The sequence below is a fragment of the Bubalus bubalis genome, chromosome X, assembly GCF_019923935.1.
Source record: "Bubalus bubalis isolate 160015118507 breed Murrah chromosome X, NDDB_SH_1, whole genome shotgun sequence".
Taxonomy (NCBI): Eukaryota; Metazoa; Chordata; class Mammalia; order Artiodactyla; family Bovidae; genus Bubalus; species Bubalus bubalis.
In genome coordinates, this window is record NC_059181.1 from 84186113 (window position 1) to 84206173 (window position 20061).

General features: G+C 46.4%; 1 protein-coding gene across 1 annotated transcript in view; it reads right to left on the reverse strand.

The window, feature by feature from the left end:
* RTL9 (retrotransposon Gag like 9) overlaps positions 1-20061 on the reverse strand; it is a 153427-nt gene that overhangs the window by 49434 nt on the left and 83932 nt on the right. The window contains exon 2 of the mRNA XM_044936767.2: positions 5491-5752. The gene's annotated coding sequence lies outside the window, so the exon portion shown is untranslated. The remainder of the gene's footprint in view (positions 1-5490; positions 5753-20061) is intronic.

Below are 20061 nucleotides of genomic sequence, written 5' to 3' on the forward strand. Positions count from 1 at the left end.
CCTAGGGGGCAGTATTGGCTCAGTTTCGCGTCATCAGGCTAAGTGTCTCCGTTTCCATAGAACTAGAGCTTTGTCTGATTCTCCCCAAATCCTCATCCCCTTCACCCTTGCACCCAAGGAATGGAGTCCAATCCTTGCTACCACTGTCTGACGGGACTCATAAGCTTCAAGCCCTCTTGATCAGTTCAGCTAGTTTGCTTCCACCGAAGGCAACTGCTTGTCTGGATTACAACCTGTTGCTCCCACTCCTTTCAGGTGCCCCCGCTGAACTCAGCACCCGCAGCAGAGCCTCCTTTGCCATGCCAAGAGTGCCACTACTTGCAGATGGCCGCCCTTCAGCTCTGCAAGGTCAGCCCTGCCCCCTCTCCCTCAGCTCCCAGTTCCCCTCCATCCCCACTCTGGGCGACTTGAGAAGCTTCACTTAGACTCTCTGAGCGGCAGTTTGTTCATTTGGAAAAACGGCGATAATAATAGTACCTACCTCCACAGTGTCCTTGAGAGATGATATGAAATGAATGCTTATAAGATGTTTAGTAGCCTGCCTGGCACACAGCAATCCACCCGAAAATCATAGTTTTTGTTCCTAGTCTGGGAATCACATGGAGTGCACTGCACACTGGCTTCTGCTGACTCTACTTCTCCCATTCTGCATGTTTCCACTTTATCTTCCAGACCAAGTTAGAAGTTTATATGAGGCTGAGCAGGATGGGTCTGCATCTGGCTTGAAGTTCCATTTGCTGAGAAGTAATAAGCTGGGAAAATCTTCAGCGCTCTTTTCACCCAGGCCAAAAGAATGCTTTTTAAGTATTTTTTTTTCCTATCCTGTTTCATCTCACAAACACTATCTGAGAAGGAGTCATTGAGCAGACCAGAACTGGGGAGCGGGATTAATTAGGAACTATCGTTAAAATACGGCACCCACTTTCTTGTCTGAATCAGTGTCTGGCGAAGTTGGCTGCATGGTTAATCACCTAAGCCGTGTCTGCACGGTGCCAGAGGTTTTGGAGGAAAAGGGAAAAACACAATCAATCATCCATGTGTCAAATAGTACGTTCAGCTCCTGTACAGAGATGATACTAAAAAGTCATCTCAGTACAAGCAGTTAGATCAGGGCAACAGACATCTTGAAGGTTCTAACTGTTTGCTTAGCATTAACAAAGGATCTTGAAGAACCCAGAAACCACTGAAGGGAATGTCCAGACATTTGTTTATTGATCAATATTTATTGAGCATGTACTATGTGTGTGGCACTGTGCAGGCTATAGAAAGCAGAGGAATCAGTCTAGAACCTTCCCTTCGTGGTTGCTATCCAATAGGAGAGTTGTGGCAGGATGGGGAGAACCAGTTCCTGACAAAGCAATAGAAAGCCCGTCAGCTAGGTCTTTCGGAGTAGGTGAACATCCTTCAGTTGCTGCAATCATTGTTTAGTTGCTAAGTTGTGTCTGACTCTTTTCCAACTCCATAGACTGTAGCCCACCAGTCCATGGGATTTCCCATAAAAGAATACTGGAATAGGTTGCCATTTCCTTCTCCAAGGGATCTTCCTGACCCAGGGATCGAACCCATGTCTCCTGCTTGGCAGGCAGATTCTTTACCACTGAGTCACCTGGGAAGCCAGTTGCTGTAAATTATATTCTCACAAAACCAAGCAACCCAAATATTCTGCTATTTGGTGGTGGGGGTGGGTGGGTGGAGACAGTTGAGCTTATTGAGGTGGCTATTTGGCTTTACAAGTGAAGTGAAAGTGAAAGTGAAATCGCTCAGTCATGTCCCACTCTTTGCAACCCCATGGACAGTAGCCTACCAGGCTCCAAGGTCCATGGATTTTCCAGGCAAGAATACTGGAGTGGGCTGCCATTTCCTTCTCCAGGGGATCTTCCCAACCCAGGGATCAAACCCGGGTCTCCTGCATTGCAGACAGACGCTTTACCGTCTGAGCCAGACTTAGACTGAATGCTTCAGGACTAGATCTTGTGTCCAGCAGATCTGGGTTTAAGTTCTGGCTGTGCCACTTTACAAACTGTGTGACCTTGCCCAAGTTGCCTAACCTCTCTGAGCCAGATTCCCCCTGTGGAAATTGAAGGTAATGACAGTCTCGTCTTTGAAGGATTATTGTGAGGATTAAAAGAGGTATCTTACATAAAGCACTCGGCATCAAGCCTCCATCATAGTTAATGTTCCTGAAAAAGGCAGCTTACTATAATCATTAAAAGAGAGAAAATGGCTATCACATGCATTGGCCCAAGATATCTCGAAACTCTGGAGAAAAATTCTAGCCACTGGCATTAGCAGTGAAGGCAGGTTCTCCTCTCCTCCCTGGAGCTCTAGTATTCTCAGGGATGAGCCAGCCAGGTCTGGTAATATCATGAGGAGGTAGAGAAAGCATTCCCATGACAGCTCCTCCCCTCCCCTCCCCCCTCCACCTCTCCCCACACCCCAGGCTAATCTGGCTTTTAAGGTGCCACCTACTGGCCCAGAAGGATCTCCCTTCCCCGACTGAGGCCCCTGTCGGAGAGCCCTCGGTCATCCAATTTCAATATTCCTCTCTACAATCTTTGGCATCCTACATCTTTGCAACTTGGCATCCTACATCTCCTTCCCTGAGGTATAACAACATGAGAAAGGATAGACACATTGTAATGTGACCTTTTAAAAAAGAATGACCTGTATGTAAAATCCATCAGCGCCTCCTAAAAAATGCAAAACCCCACAAAAGGCTCTGACTCATGGTTGGGAGCAGCAACGGGCACACCTGAATAGATTTTTCTAATTTGACTGGCAAAAAATTTCTCTCTGAATCTCCCCTCATAGTATGTAGTTTCCACCACCACCCCCTCAAAAAAACCCACTTTGCGTTAGGAGAGATCATAATGGCTGTTCCAACAGAATGCGGATGACAGAATCTGCTTCTGAAAATGCTACCATGTGTAGTATTTTGTTGTTTCCTGCTTATTAATACAATACATTTTGCCTCTGAGTCAAATGTTTTTCCTTCTGCCAAGAAAAATCGTGAGTTACAGGAAATCTAACAGGCTTAATTAGTGAGGAGTTTAACTTAAGCCAGTGGTTTTGCAATCACCCCAGCCCAAGTCAGGCTCACCCCCTGCATTTAGTGGGAAATAAGTGGTAGGAAATGGCCTTCAGCAACCTTGTTAGAGAAAAGGCACTGTACCAGCAAGGCTGGTTCTCCCAAGGTAAAAAATGGCAGGTTGAGGTCACTGTAATTATCAACAGTGCTTTTTGCATGCAGGTTCCTATTACATATGTCACCTGTTACTTTCAACTTTCTGTAATTACAGTTTCTTCTGGTGAGATTGTGCTGCTTTCCCTGCCTTTTACCAACCAGCACACTTGGGAGAAAATCATTCATGGCCCCTTGAGTTTGCCCTGTAAGTGTATTTTAAAAGGCAAAGCTTCTTAGACCAGCCAAATGAAACTGATTGGAAATGTTCACCATAGAAACGGGAGACCTATTACATATAATGGCCGAGCTCTTTGCAGCCAGGTCCTAAGCGCTAGGCCACAATTTCAGAATGAAAGAACCTGTAAAGGCTTTGGAAGATAGCCGTGAAGATGATTAAGGGATTGGAAAAGAGGATCTAGGGGAAAAGGTGAAAGGTATTAGGATTAGAAGGACGATTTAGTCCCAAGAGAAAAAAAAAATGAAGGCGTTAACCAGCTGTTTCTTCCTTGCTATCAATGGCATGCAGTACATGAATGGCAGCATGAGATACTTTAGGTTAGATGTAAGAAAGAACTTCCCAAAAATGCATCTCCTTCAACACTAAAGGCCATTTATTCTTCAGTCCTAAAACACTGGTAGAGCCCCAAGCACATGTTGGACCATGTGCTGGGTCCTGGAGAAGTTCACAGGCCAATGTTGTTGTTGTTGTTGTTCAGGGACATTAAATAGATCATTACAAGACAGTGGGGTGCGTTCTATAATAGAAGAAATTTGGAATGCTTTGAATTTTAAGAAAGCCAGAGGGAGCCTATAGCAGAATATTATATGTCACTTCCAGTGGGGTCTGAGACAGCATCCAGCAATCAAGTACATTGATATTTCAGGAGCAAAAACACATGAATATTCACACAGGGTGTGATAGAAAAAGACTATAAATAGCCTCATACCGGCGCAGGTTTGGCTGCCAAATGAATTTACCTTAAACTTACAAAAGGCCCTCAGTTTTCAGAGCTTTGGGGCTTGGGAAGGATGGATATGGGAATGTGTATCTGTGTGCACCGAGTCGGGTCTAGCAGCAGGACTTGGGAAAGACGGGACTTTTGACTGCAGGCAGAGAATGTGTCGCTAATGTGCTCTGTGGCCTCAGGACTGTGGACATGTTTTCGAGGAACTTGACTCTGTGTGTGTGTGTGTTTGTGTGGGCATGTGCATGCGTGCATGTGTGCGTGTGTGTGTGCGTGAAGCAGTGGGAAAACCTCATTATCCCTCAGGTCAAGCCCACATTCAGGGCCTATATATAAAGTAGCCCCTGGTAAGGCGTCCCAAATGGTCAGCCAATGGTTTTTGTTATGGTTATGATGATTTCAAATATTTGGCCCCTTGGTCCCTATGGGCAAGGCCACAAAATTTCAGAATCGGCATTCTTCAGTGGGGTCCACAGGGTGTGGTAGAACCACTGAAGGGGGTTGAGGGGACATCTTTGACCTTCCTTTTTAAGCTGTGTTCATACCTGCTGTGGTAGATGGCGGTGCACGTCAAGAGACAGAGTGAAAAGCCTACAGGGAGGAGCACTGGAGCGCCTTCTTCTGCGGTGAGGAACACCTAGTTACCCTCCACCAGCCAAGCACCCTCACTTAGGGGGTAACCTCCCTTCAAGGGGAACACCCAGTGAACCCTGCCACACACTCAGAAGTTGTTTCCTTTCCAAAGGAAAGGGGGCAGTCCTTCAGCTAAGTCTCCTCTTAGCAGTCAAAAAAAGGAGACCCCCACCCTTCAGGGGGCATTTTCTACTACGACCCACCTATCCACAGGTGTCACCTACACGTAGAGATGAAAGACACCAAGACCCTCTTTCTGTCTTTAGATACCCCCAAAGTAGGACCTCCTCCCTGGTCCTCCTCTCTGCCCTCCGGGAATCCAAGCCCACATCATTTCAGGATGAGCTCAGCCTCCAACCACTCCCTCTGAGGCCTGGCTTCCCAACCTTGGTGATTCCAAAGTTCACATCTGTTGCAATACACAGGGCCCACCCTAGGCAAAACTGTGCCGGAGACACAGCCTTCTATCAGCTGATTTCCCACACCCCCACGCCCCACCCCTGCCTGCCTGGCTTTCCTCTTCCCTGGGGAGTCAGCTCCCTCTAACCTTTTCCTCCCCTCCCCCTGACAGGAAAGGCTCTGATCAAGAAATCTGCACTCACATACACAAAGCAACCCTGCCTGGCCCAGCCATCCCCCTCAGACCACCCAGGGCAGTTAGACTCAAAGGGATCGTCCACTGATGATAGAGACAGTGGCATTACTCACAGGCCAGAAGGAAGTCTCTGGGTCCGAGGGGGGAGGCCTTCTCAACACCCATCAGATAACGACGTGGGGCCATCAAGTCAGCCTTCACCATTTGAATGTAAGATGGACTGTGGTGACACTCCTCGCAGGAATGAACTCTGCTTTCTGAATTCAAATCAGCTCGTGCACTCAAGACAGCAGGAGAGAATATCCAGAAACGGGATCAGCCCCAGGAACTCTGACGGCTAGTTGTTCCAAAGGTTGAGGATGCCAGAGGGAGCCACTGGGAAAGGAAGGAAAGAGTTTCCAAAAGGATACCTGTTGGTAAGGCAAGGAAAGAAGCAACGGGGGAAGGGAAACCTAGATGGCAGGGGCGGGGGTGGGGGAGCCAGTAGAAACAGATTTCAGGAAAGATTTCACATTTTTCAAGTGATTATTTTGTACTACAGGCTTCCCTGGTGGCTCAGTGGTAAAGAACTGCCTACAGTACAGTAGGTGTGGGTTCGATCCCTGGGTCAGGAAGATCCCCTGGAGAAGGAAATGGCAACCTACTCCAGTATTCTTGCCTGTAGCATCCCATGGACAGAGGAGCCTGGCGGGCTACAGAGGTCGCCCATAGGGTCACAAAGAGTCAGACAAAACTGAGCGACTAAACAACAACAACATTTTGTACTACACACAGTTGCTGTGTTGTCTCATGCCATCCTCACAACCTCCCCAGGAGATGAGAAGTATTATGAGATCCATGTGACAAAAGAGGAATGGGAGGCTCAATGAGGTTATTTGTGACAAATGACACAATTCATCCTGGAATGGTGAAGCCAGATTGAAACACCTGTTGGTCTGACTCCAGAGCTCTCAGCCCTCCGAGGTAGGCACCAAGCACCTTGAGAATGTGGGAGGGGCCCCCACGTGTCTGTTAAAAGAGATGCCTAGAGCAACCTGTACCCCCACTCCCCATAACCAGAGGCCACCCCCCCCCCCCACAGCTTACACAGGGGCCACTTGCTCCTGGGTTAAAGATTGCATTAACATGTAAACATGTGCTCTGGAAAAGTTTAGCACAGCTCAGAAGTCAAAGTCTCAGAGGAGTTGCAAAGGACAAAGCTCCCAATGGGATGGGCTACCTGGTAGGCCCCATAGTAGTGGCTGCAGGGGTGGGTAACACTGTGGCACAGAGTCCCTGCGACACCTTACAAGCCTGAAGACATCGAAGACAAGCTTGGCTTATGTCACCATCACTGTATTACCCAGAAGAGGCCCCACCCTCTATACACGAAAAGGAGAGAAGGCACTGGAGACCAACAGCCTAGGTTCAAATCATGGCTTTGCAACTTCCCAGCAACATGACCCTGGGCAAGTCACTACTCTGAATTTACATTTCCTCATAGTGAAGGACAGTGAAGTGTAGCATGCTGTAGTCCATGGGGTCGCAAAGAGTGGGACGTGACTTAGTGACTGAACAACAACATTTGTGAAATACAGATGGACATTAAAAACATGCCTTTCAGACATGAGATCGTGCATGTAAAATGTTCAGCACAATGCCTGGTACTTAGTAGAAACTCTGCTGCTGCTGCTGCTAAGTCGCTTCTGCTGCTGCTGCTGCTAAGTCACTTCAGTCGTGTCTGACTCTGTGTGACCCCATAGACGGCAGCCCACCAGGCTCCCCCATCCCTGGGATTCTCCAGGCAAGAACACTGGAGTGGGTTGCCATTTCCTTCTCCAATGCATGAAAGTGAAAAGGGAAAGTGAAGTCGCTCAGTCATGTCTGACTCTTAGGAACCCCATGGACTGCAGCCCACCAGGCTCCTCCGTCCATGGGATTTTCCAGGCAAGAGTACTGGAGTGGGGCGCCATTCACTTCAGTCATGTCCAACTCTGTGCGACCCCATAGACGGCAGCCCACCAGGCTCCCCCATCCCTGGGATTCTCCAGGCAAGAACAGTGGAGTGGGTTGCCATTGCCTTCTCCAATGCATGAAAGTGAAAAGGGAAAGTGAAGTCACTCAGTCGTGTCTGACTCTTCACGACCCCATGGACTGCAGCCTACCAGGCTCCTCTGCCCATGGGATTTTCCAGGCAAGAGTACTGGAGTGGAGTACCATTGCCTTCTCCGAGTAGAAACTCATTAAGTATCAAATCCATATGGCCAGTTCTTACCACCTCTTGGCAGAAAAGGGAGACCCAATTTGAAAGCCCTGGAAATAGCTTCTGAAGATAATTGGGACTTTCATTAATTCATTCAACTTGCAAGCCCTGAACCTCTCCTTCTATCCTGGAGAGTCAGACATGAAAAAAAAAATAATAACAGTCCTTGCTCTCAAGGGACTCAGATTCTAGTACGCAAAGGTGCAACATACTCCAGCCACTTGATGGAACACATTATAAAAGTGGTAGATCCAAGAGGGCGGGGGAGACTCCTGAGGGTACTGAGAAACCTTCCTAAAGAAGAAAGCTGAGGTAGAACTTGAAGGACAAGTAGCAGTTGTCAGGCAGACAGGAAAAGAAAGTATATTCCAAGGGAAGAGAATAGCATATGTTGAGTAACAGAACAGGGCAGGTTTAGATGGAGCTGGAACAGGGAGGATTAGTGAGAAATTACCCTGGAGGAGGAGTCAGATGGGGTAGAGGACTCTTGAGTGACACCTCTGAGCCAAGAAAGATGACATTCAAGATTTATAGCAACCAGCGTGGCATGGGCATGAAACATTTTGAAAAGACCCCGGAGCCATAAAAAATAAGGTCAGGATGGGGTCTTTAGGAAGGGACTCCTCATATTTAGAATAATTTTGGCCACTGAAGTGACTATAGGTGGATAATTGATGTATTTGCTATTATGGAGATTTCCATGCTATTTGAAAATTTAGCCTGACATTGACAGTAATATATGGCATACAAGATACATATACAGTGGCACATAATACTGTTTCACAGAAGCTTTTTTCTAACGTGTATCCATATCTGTAGAGAAGAAAGTCTCCACTATCCTGCTAAAACTTGGGTGTATAGTATTGTTATAGCTGCCCTAAGTGTGTAGGCCACAGCCACATGTCATCTATCCCTAATCACTGTTGCGTTGCTGTAACACGGTCAGTTGAATTGAATGTCTTCCCTTTGAAATTTGATCCCTGTCAATTTCTTTAAAATGTCTTAGCGAATCACTTGAATAAACCCACCTTTTCCCCCTCTCCTATTCATTGCCTTTGCTATATAATCTCAGATAGTCAGGGTAGAGAAGGAACATTTTTTAAATTCTCTTTGGACTCCATAGAGCTCCCTCTTTGTTAATTATCTTCTGAACCCCCCTGACTCATCCATGGTCATCCCACACTATCGTCTGTTGCTAGCATGGATATTATTGTCTGACCTGTTGTTTTTCTAAGCCTCCCGAGAGAATCAGTAATACAGTCTCGCCACACAATGAGGTTATATTAATCATTTATTTGCAAGGGAACCAGGTCACCTTTCACGTCAGCTCTCCTAACATGTCAATTTTTAACACATCTAACATGAAACAGCCCAAACAAATCAGTTCCATCTAGCTAAGGGCCTGTAAGCAAATGTTCTTAGAAAATTAGTAAGAACAAAAATGATGGGTTTTTTTAAGTGTAGTTTAATGCTAACCAAGTCAGTGTGACCAGGGTCATCTCCACCTGCTGTAGGTTGTGAGGGCAAATGCAACACTGTGTCTGTAGGAAGTCGGAACCCAGGTTTTACACTTTTGGAGCCAGACTGGTCTCTGTTTAAATTTCAGCTTTAGTACTTGCTTGCTGTGGGCCTTAGGCAAGTTTTTTTTACTTCCCCAAGTCTAGGTACATTGGAGATAAATATACCGCCCTCACTGGAGAAGGAAATGGCTTCTCCAGTACTCTTCTCCAGTACTCTTGCCTAGAGAATCCCAGGGACAGAGGAGCCTGGTGGGTTGCCATCTATGGAGTCGCCCAGAGTCAGACATGACTGAAGTGACTTAGCAGCAGCAGCAGCAGCATACCGCCCTCACAGGGTTGTTGTGAGGATTGAAGGTAAGGAATGGAAATTGGAAGGTGCTTTGTGCCTGGCAGTGAGCAGACACTCATCAAGTGGCAGTTATTATTATTGTTACTGCGGGTCCATTGTAAAGCAGAAAGAACCCAAGACTCTGAGTCAGGAGCCTAGGTTCTGTTCTGAGCTGCACTACTAATGAGGCAAAGACACTGCCTCGTCTCTTGACCTCAGACATTCTGTAAAATGAGGAGATTTGCTGAAGGGTGGCTAGTACATCACATGACTTTCTCCAGTCTTCTAATCAACATTCAAGACAGGCATCAATAATCAATCACAGCACTTGTTCCTGAGGAGCAAACAGAATCATTCTCAATGCCGGATCCCAGATAGCCTCTACTGCTCAATTAAAGTTGGCAAGTGAAATGAAGTTTATTTGCCTTCCCTGTATTAAATGGCCTCAGACATACGTTTTAGTGCTACCATTCTGTGGCTCTGTGGAAGAAGTGCTTTCTGATAAAGTTTGCAAGTCAACTCCAAGGTGAAGTGAAGGGCTCCGGGATCAGAGAGTGACTTCCCACCTAATGAGATGGAAACAAATAATTCAACCCAAAGAGGTAAGGCAATAAGAGCGACCTGGATTTATGTCTGTTTCTTCTGCTGTGTCCTTGCTCTGTGACCTTGGACAAATCACTTAACCCCTCTGAGCCCCCATTTTCTCATTTGTAAAAACAGACCTGAGATGGTTATGTAAGGTGTTAACATCAGGGGAAACTGAGTTATCCTTGCAACTGTTGTGTAAATCTAGAATTATTCCAAAGTTTAAAATTTTTTTATTTAAAAAAAATAGGCAGAAGGGCAATTACCTTGGGAGACTGTGAAGATAAAATGAGATAAAGAGGTGTGGAAAGCATGTAGTTCGGTGCTTTTCTTTTGCCCCTCCCAGGCATCTCCCTTCACCTACACCTTCAAACTCGCTGAACACCTGGAGAATCAGGAGGTATGTTTTCTGGACTGTGATGCCAGCAGGTTCACCAGCCTGACAGCATTGTAATTCAGAGCCTTGCTGCCAAGCCAAAACCCTCCCGGCAAGAAGGTTGGTTTTACATGGTCCTGGGATCTAATAAATGTGTCACACGTTGCCAGAAAGCAAAGTGACCTATCTTTGTTGGACTCTGAGTGTGTGTGGGGCAGGGGGAGGAGGGCAGAAGGGTGCGTGCAGGGGCAGGCGAAATAAGAGAACTGGCTAGAATCTGGATAAGACTTGCAGGTCAAGGAAGCTAGTCAAGGTAGCAGGTTCAAGCTCCACTCCCACCCTCCAACTTACAACCCTCTTTCTTGTTGGCTTTGGGTAAAAGCACTTTTTCCAGATAGACCCTGTTAGATCCAAATACGTTGGAGGTGAGGGGCGGAAGGAGAAGTATATAACCAATCAGTAGTTTCTTCCTGTTCCCAGGCCTGTTTGCCCACAATCCATCCCTTCCTCTTCCCTTCTCTGCTGATATTGTAGCAGGAGGACAGAGAGGGGAGGGGGATGAGTGGACCCCTGAAGGCTGTTTCCCAGGTTCTGGTGGGTTTGGCCAATGGAAGGCACCGGTAGGACTTGGAAAGCAGAAGGGAGAACAAAGCTGGGCTATTTCTCTCCTTCCCTCTCTGCCTCATGTGATGTCCCCCACAGTGACTGTGTCTCTCTTGTGGCTCCAGTTTCCACCGAGCAACCTAGCTCCCTCACTTCTGGTGTAGGAGCTTCTTGCTGTGGCTAATCTCTGGGTAGCCTCATTGTCCTTGGCTTGGCACTGAAGCTCTCTCATCAGCTGGGTAACCAATTCCCTGCACTGAATTCCTTCTCCCTTAAATACTCAGTGATTCATTCCTGTTGTCCCAGTTGGACCAGACTGATCAACCCTCCACCAGCCCAGAGCCAGGATTCTTGCTCTGCACTAGTCAATTTTCATTTTGGAATGCAATGCTCTGAGAGACTTATCTGGGAAATCTGGGTGGGAGATTAAGGGGAGTGGAAGAGGTTTGAGGAATTAGAAATGGAGGTCAAGCTCAGGAGAGCCTGGTGACCTAAGTAAAGTCTGAAAAAAGAAGGGAGCAAGAACAGAAAAGCAGCGGAGCTAGTTTTACTGCTTTTCGAATTTGCACTGTCTTGACCTGTGGTGCTCTGAGCCCTCTGCTTTGGCAGAAAGCAAGTCAAAGCCTAGAAAGAGAAGAAAGATGAGCACCCCGCCTTCCTCTGAATCAGCTCTAGAACAGGGAAAGAAGAGGAGAGAAGTTCCAGGTTGTGGCAGGCCTGGCTGTAGGCAGCGGACACATTCCAATCAGATGAAGGAGAACAGCCCTAGGAGCCCCACGGAGCCCCTCAATCAGGCAGTCCTGAACAGTCATGATCAAACTGTTCCAGACGAAGGACTTGCTTGAGGCTGAGTGGCAGGATTTCAACAGAAACAATGCAGGATTGTCCCTAGGACTGAGGTCCCTTCGCTTCATCTCATTGCAATCTGTGTTTGGGGCTGTATAGACCCAGCTGCAGTGCTTGAGTCTCATTCATCAGCTACTAACTGACTGTGTGACCTTGGAGAAAACAGAGAGAGGGCAGTTAGGCCCCCTGCTTACCTAAGAGGACACATTGTGAGTACCCAATACACATCAAACTGTAATTCAAGCTTCAAGGGGGAACAGAGCAGATGCCTGAGAAATGCTTCCTGCTGGGGGCTGGGAAAGCAGAATGGAGAAGCTAGCCTGTAGTGCTCAAGAGCATGGTTATAAAGTTGTTGTTAGTTTGGTTAGGGGCAATGGTAATACTGTCATTGGATATGAAAATATCCCTAATTTTTTTAGATGTGTCATGAAGTATGTAGAGTAAATGATATAACACTTGGGATTTCCTTCCAAATATTAAGGCAAGGCCTTAAAGAAAAGAGAAAAAGAAAAAGATAAATAAAGCTAACATGAAAATAATCTTGATAGCTATTGAATCTGGTAATGGGTACACAGGGATTTTACACTATTCTAATTTTTTTTTCTTTCTCCAATTTTTTTAAATTAAAGTAGCTTCCCAGGTGACTCAGCAGTAAAGAATCCACCTGCAGTGCAGGAGACGCAGGTTCAATCCCTGGGTTGGGATGATCCCCTGAAGAAGGAAATGGCAATCCACTCCAGTAAATTCTTGCGTGGGAAATCCCATGGACAGAGGAGCCTGGCAGGCTACAGTCCATGGTGTTGCAAAAGAGTCCAACACGACTGAGTGACTAAACAACAATAACAAAGAGTAATTTACAATGTTGTGTTAGTTTCAAGAGTACAGCAAAATGATTCAGTTACATGTACATACATACATTCTTTTTCAGATTCTCTTCCATTATAGGATAAGATACTGAATATAGTTCCCTGTGCTATTGCAGTAGGTCCTTGTTGTTTACCTATTTTATATATAGTAGTATTATACTATTCTACTGTCTGTATGAAAATTTTCATAATAAATTTTTAAAGCATGTGTTTTAGAGTCAGACCTGAGTTTGACCCCAGTTATTTAAGCAATAAATGTGTAATGGAGTAATACTGGCTACCAGGCCCTGTGTTTTGACTCAGCAGTGGTAGGTACAAGAGGCACAAAACAGACCAGGTCAGGGGTCCCAAACAGAGGAAAGGCTTTCAACATTAGGTGGCCAGAAAAAAGTGACAAATGTCCACCTCATCTATCTAGGTTCTTTCTAAATTGCCTCTGATGTCTCTGATGCCTCTGATGCCACTTTCTGCTTGAAAGGCCAGAGTGCTTTCCAATGAATTCTTCCATGATCCCTAAAAGGGCACTGAAGCTCTCTTTTGTGACCTGTGCTGCTCTAGCCAATGGCTAGGGAGGACCACTGCAAGCTGGGGAGGGCTGCCTTTCCAGTGCCCTGAGCAACTCACAAAGTCCCACCCAATCCTAACTCCAAGGAGATTCTGAGCTTCCATGGGACACTCTGAAGTCTCAAGCAAATTGCCCTTTTCCCCCCTTGCCTGTCCCTCTCCCTCACACTTGTCCAGGATTGTGTCACTGAAATCACATGAGCAATGAGGCATTTCAAAAGTTAGACAGACCTGTATTTGAATCCAGACTCCACAAACTGACTACCAATGTGACCTTTGAGCACATCGCCTCAATGCTCTGAGCTTCCATTGCCTCTTCTGTAAAATCATGACAAAATGGCACCTCCCTCACAGGGTCTCGTGAGGGTTAGTGAAGAAAGTGCTTACATGGTTCCAGGTACAAGGTAAGCTCTCCCAAACCCAGGCACTGCTCTTGCTGAGGGACAGGAGAATGAAGAGTTTATTCTCTGCCTGGGTGGGAGGTGCAGAGAAGGGACAGGAGTTGAAGTACCTCTGAGTCATAGCCTGACCATCCAGAGCTCAGGGCTCCCCTTGAGCATGGGCCCTGAGGCAAAGCACCCAGCGCACGTTTTCACCAGGGAGAATCCAGAGGCCCCCAGTGAGGTGGAAACCCTTTGGCCTGAGGGGCACTAGGATTTTACAGGACACCCAAGAAAGAAACCCAGTTCTGAGCTCACACCAGAGGTTTCAGGCTAATTCCAATAAAGCACCCCTGAAGCAACCCAACACATTCCCTGCCTGACCACATACTTTGCCCAGATCCCAGTAGTTATCTAGAAGTTGCACCTGACTGGAGCGGGCTCTTTGGTCCTGAACTGTTCCAGATCCAGAACCCCAGCCAATAACTCAGCATCTGGGACTATGAGCCTAGGATAGTGGGCCCCCGCCAGCTGAATGAATCACACGCAGGCCCCAGCTGCTCAGCATATGCTGACTGGACATACCGAGGGATGGCCCACTCTCCCTGAAGGCCAAGCAAAATGTCCCAGAAGCAACCTTGACCTACAGTTTGCAGATCCCACTTTCCATGTGAAGGGACACAAGCTTGGAGAGCTTAAGTGTATCACCCACTGTGGTCCAACTCACATGCAAGAGCTAGCCTGCAGGTGTCCCCATCCTCCCACCAGCATTCTTGCCCTTGACTCCCACTGTCTCCAAGGGTAGCTTTGTGGTAAACCCCTCTCAGGCCAGGGTAGGCCACTGGCTGGATGAGCAGAGAACAGGGATGATTCCTAGAAGAAGAATCCCCCTTTTCAAGAGCCATGTGACTTGGCCCTGGTTTGTTTGTATTGATTATTATTATTATTTTAGCCACCACAGAGAAGGCAATGGCACTCCACTCCAGTGCTCTTGCCTGAAAATCCCATGGACGGAGGAGCCTGGTGCACTCCAGTCCATGGGGTCACTAAGAATCGGACATGACTGAGCGACTTCACTTTCATGCATCGGAGAAGGAAATGGCAACCCACTCCAGTGTTCTTGCCTGGAGAATCCCAGGGACAGAGGAGCCTGGTGGGCTGCCGTCTGTGGGGTCGCACAGAGTCAGACACGACTGAAGCAACTTAGCAGTAGCAGCAGCCACCATGCATCTTGTGGGATCTTAGTTCCCCGACCAGAAATCAAATCCTGGCTCTCAGCAGTGAAAGCAGAGAGTCATAACCACTGGACCACCTGAGAATTCCCTGTATGTTTCTTTTAAATAAACACATGTTTAAAGTTTGGTTTAAGTCATTCATGAGGAAATCAGAAAGACATCACAATTGGTGCAAAGGAGAACTCAACACACATTTATAGTCAGGGAAGGAATGCTAAAATGAATTTACAAATGAAAGTAAAACAGGAAAAGCTGGTCAATATTCATGGCAATAATCAATTGTATTCCATGAGACACTGGACCTACACAATCCCCAAAGCCTCCAGAATTGCACTGAGAGGATATCCAGTCATTTCCTTTGCACATTTCAAAATCTTCTATCATTTTCTATATACCTGGAAACTGTAGAGATGCTGGAGTAGGGTGGGTCTTGACCTGGCTAGTGCTTTTAATGAGGCAGAGGAAATTTTAGAAGTGTGGGTGTAGGGATCATCATGGGAAGACCACGGGCTCTGGGAATCAGGGAGAGAGGGGCTTGAAGCCTGGTTTCTGTTCTGCCTTGGGGCAGGGGGACTTTATCTCACTTAGCTTTAGCCTCCTCACCTGCAAGATGGAAATAAAGACTGGTAGTATCTGCCTCATCTAGTTGTGGTACTTGAGGATGTAAATAAAACACCTAACTACAAAGTCATTGGTCATGAGAGCCAACAGTGAACGTGGGCCTGCTCTAGATCAGTTCAGTTCAGTTCAGTCGCTCAGTCATGTCCGACTATTTGCAACCCCATGAACCACAGCACGCCAGGCCTCCCTGTCCATCACCAACTCCTGGAGTTTACCCAAACTCATGTTCATCGAGTCAGTGATACCATCCAACAATTTCATCCTCTGTCGTCCCCTTCTCCTGCCTTCAATCTTGCCCAGCATCAGGGTCTTTTCAGATGAGTCAGCTCTTTGCAGCAGGTGGCCAAAGTATTGGCGTTTCAGCTTCAACATCAATCCTTTCAATGAACACTCAGGACTGATTTCCTTTAGGGATGGACTGATTGGATCTCCTTGAAGTCCAAGGGATTCTCAAGAGTCTTCTCCAACACCACAGTTCAAAAGCATCAATTCTGTGGTGCTCAGCTTTCTTTATAGTCCAACTCTCACATCCATACATGACCACTGGAAAAACCACAGCCTTAACTAGATGGACCTTTGTTGGCAAAGTAATGTCTCTGCTTTCTAATATGCTGTCTAGGTTGGTCATAACTTTCCTTCCAAGGAGTAAGCGTCTTTTAATTTCATGGCTGCAGTCACTATCTGCAGTGATTTTGGAGCCCAAAAAATAAAGTCAGCCACTGTTTCCACTGTTTCCCCATCTATTTGCCATGAAGTGATGGGACCAGATGCCATGATCTTCGTTTTCTGAATGTTGAGCTTTAAGCCAACTTTTTCATTCTCCTCTTTCACTTTCATCAAGAGGCTCTTTAGGTCTTCTTCACTTTCTGCCATAAGGGTGGTGTCATCTGCATATCTGAGGTTATTGATATTTCTCCCAGAAATCTAGATCAGGCACTATATCAAGCAGTGGGATAAGCAGTTTACATGCCTTTATTCATTTATTCCTCACCACAACTATGAAGTATGTACTGTTTTAGCCCTTTTTATTGGCAAGGAAGTAAGGTTCAAGGAAGTAAACTGGCCCAAGATGATCCAGCTAGTGAGTGATGGTACCACGGTTTGAACCTAGGCAGTGGACTTCAAGCCAAGCTTTTAGGCTCTCTACTGTCTCCCTGTTTCCATGGGAGATGTGGTCTCTTGTCAGAGCCAGGCCCAAAAAATAGAGGGGCAATGTGCAAATAGCACAAATGTGGTCTTAATCCAGGAAGCAAGTTTCCTGCGAACACAGGCACCCATAAAGAAGTTGCAGAAGGTAGACCAAGGCCTGGGCTCTCTAAGGCACCCATAACCCCCACCCCAGCTCACACACACACACTCATGTACACACATCACATCAAATCTTTTTGACTGTTCCTCCTCATTGCTTCCCAGCCTTTTTAATTTCATGGAAAACAAAGGAGACTATATTTTTAAGGTGCCAGGGTTCTCAGGCCCCTCCTAGTCTCTCTGAGGGTCACAGAAATCAAGAGCTTGGTACATCAATCAGGTCACTTTGCTGTAACTCACAGATACCTTCTGTCTACTCCAAGCAAAATGATCTGATTATATATTTCCAATCAAACACAGATTAAAGCATTTGTAGGAAGCTGAACACTTAAATCTTCCACTACAATTTCAGGTTTTAGACCCCATTTCCTTCCACTCACATTCAGAGTTAGTAGATGAATAACTGCCTGATATTTAATGTGATGCTGTACATTTTTAGACATGTTATTTTAAATGAATAAACAATATGAATTCATTTGTCATTCTTTCCTACTAGTATGGATCATAATAAACTCATCTGTGATTCACAAGAATGTAAAAACATACTCCCATGGGAACTTCATCTTAATTCAGTATTATTGGTCTTTTTAAGTGAAACATTATCTGTCGCTCTTCTGAACAGAGAGTTCATTGATAACTGTTCATCAGAGGAGAAGCATAATATTTTCCATATTTTTTTTCAGTCTCTGACAAAATCACAGGTCAAAACTGGCTGGGTATGCATGATGTCAACAGATATGGATGAATAAAAATGGAGGAGGTGATTTTGTTCAATGACTAGTCTGTTTGGTCCATATACTACTTGCCAACATCTGGGTGTTTGGCCTGAAAGGGTTCAGAGTATTTTCTTTCCATTCACATGTTATGGCTTTGTGTATATAGATGGCTTCTCACTAAACAACTTGGATGCCTCTGTTACGAAAGAATATATAGAAACAATGAGAAGTTGAAAAAGGAAGGGGTAGGACAAAGGAGAAAATGTGGCAGAAGACATTCCTAAAATGGTTCTGCCACTGCCATAGAGTTGGAACCCAAGCTGCCATAATGATGTAGGAAAATGTGGCTACTATAACACAAAACAGCAAAGGTGGAGGAGAAATCATCAGTATTACACCACTTATCAGAAAAATACTGAGTCTAAGTCAGCACTGATTAACCCATGTTTGCCATAGACTGGGAGGGTGCCCCTGAACATGGTGGTTAGGGGAAACAATGACTTGCCCATGAATTCAGCAGACCAGGGCCCATGAGGCCGTCACACGGACACTTAACACACTATTCAATTGTAGCTCTGAATTGAGTTAGTGGACATTCACAGCCTCAATGTGAATGTGTGGAAAACCAAACAACGTGATTTCATTCTACAAAAACAAACCCAGAAAAGCTCAGCAGAAACAGTGAAAAGTAGCCCAGAAGAGCAAAGCTTTCAGCACACATTTTAGAACTGCAGATCAATAGAAAGTAACTTAAGATTATAGAAGGCAAGAGGCGAAGGGAAAGAGCTTCATGGGGATTCTCTGCACTTCCCACTTGAGAGTGAACCAATCTTCTTTTGAAGTTGAGACTACTCAGAATAACTCAGTTCCAGTTGACAAATGTGGAGAGAAGAGAGTGGCGGCCATCTGCTGTTCATGACTGAGGCTGGCTCAAGAGTAAATAACTTTCAACAGCCATGGGAAAGAAAGGCCCATAAAAAGGATTTATAAGAGAGACTTACAAAGCTTCTATCTTGAATAAAGATCAAAATCTAAATGAAAAGCCAAGTTCACCTTCTTGCCTTGACTGATAAGGTAGTTGGACTGCTAGGTTACAGGGACCAATTTAGTCCATACAGCTCAACCTCTCCAGCATCTAGACAATGATCCAAAAACTCAACAGAGACATTTCTATTGTGCTGTATGGTAGCCTCTGCTACTTCTTTTCAGCCCTGTGCTTTGGGGGGTCTATAGCAGTAGGGAATCTCCTGAGACATTTTGGCCATGTTCAGTTCACCCAATTGCAAGATAAACAGGAGATTTAATTTCAAGAGAAAATATATGTAAGCTACTTCTGAGTTGTTACTTCTCAAATATTTTATTTATTTATTTACTTGAGGTTGGGATTGCTTTTGGGGTGAGTGCGGCAGGCCCACAGTGGTGGAGTTAGTGTTCTGCCCTTGGAGGCAACCGAAGCTGGGTGCCTCCACCCGCCACCTACCTGGGTTAGTAGAACATGCTTAGTCAGAGGGTGAAGGTGAGGCGGAGCCATCAGGGCCTGGGGTGATGGAACAGGAGCAGGTGGCACTGGCTAGGCTGCCTCGGTCAGCACAGACCACCCAGGCAGTGAGGGGAACAGGGGTTGAGGCTCCTGGGAGAGGCAGGCAGGCAGCACCCCAGGGGGGACCCACAGGCCTGGGGAGGTGGGCACAGGGCCCACGGTGGGCAGAGGCCTGTAGGAGCTCAGCCGTACCTGGCTGGCATGCCCGAGAGCTGAGCAGTGACGAGCCTTTCACCAGGAGGGTCTGTCTCCCACCCCAGGTCTGGGTCTTTGGAGCATGGGGTGCAAAGGGAGGCAAAGAAGGGACTTTATAGTGAGCTGAGGCTGGAAGGCTGAAGCCAGAGGCCTGGGGTCTGAGGGGCCTGGCCTGGGCTGGCTGGGTCTGCTAGAGAATCTCATCATCTTCTCATGGGGAATGGGCTTTCTGAGCAGTCTAGGAGAGGCAGCTGCCGCCCCCGCACGGCCAGCAGAGCCAGTGGATCCATCCTGGAGACCGGAGAAGCTCTGGTCCTGATGGCCCTGCTGCTGGGGGCCACACCTGCTGCCTGTGCAGGTCGGACTGGGGTTGGGGGTTGGGTGGGGCTGGTCTACAGGGCTGGGGGAACTTCATGCAGGCGGAATCCCCTCGGGAGATGGGAGGGCTGAGTTGGGGGCCCATCTCTGGATGAGTGGCAGGTAAAGAGGAGTAGGGAGACCTGGGGGATGAGGTGGTCAGTATTTCAAATACTTTAGTTAAAAGGAGTGCTGATGTTTTTTGTCATTCTTCTATGCAATCAAATAGGTCACCTTATATTAGAATATATATTTTATGCTATTAAATAGTATTTGCACTTTGAAATAAAAATGCAACAGAAAACTTATAAACATTCTATTTTTAACCTGAATTGACTCTCTTTTTTTTTTTTTAAGTTTTCACAGAGATGTATAAGGGACCCCATTTTGGATATTTATGTA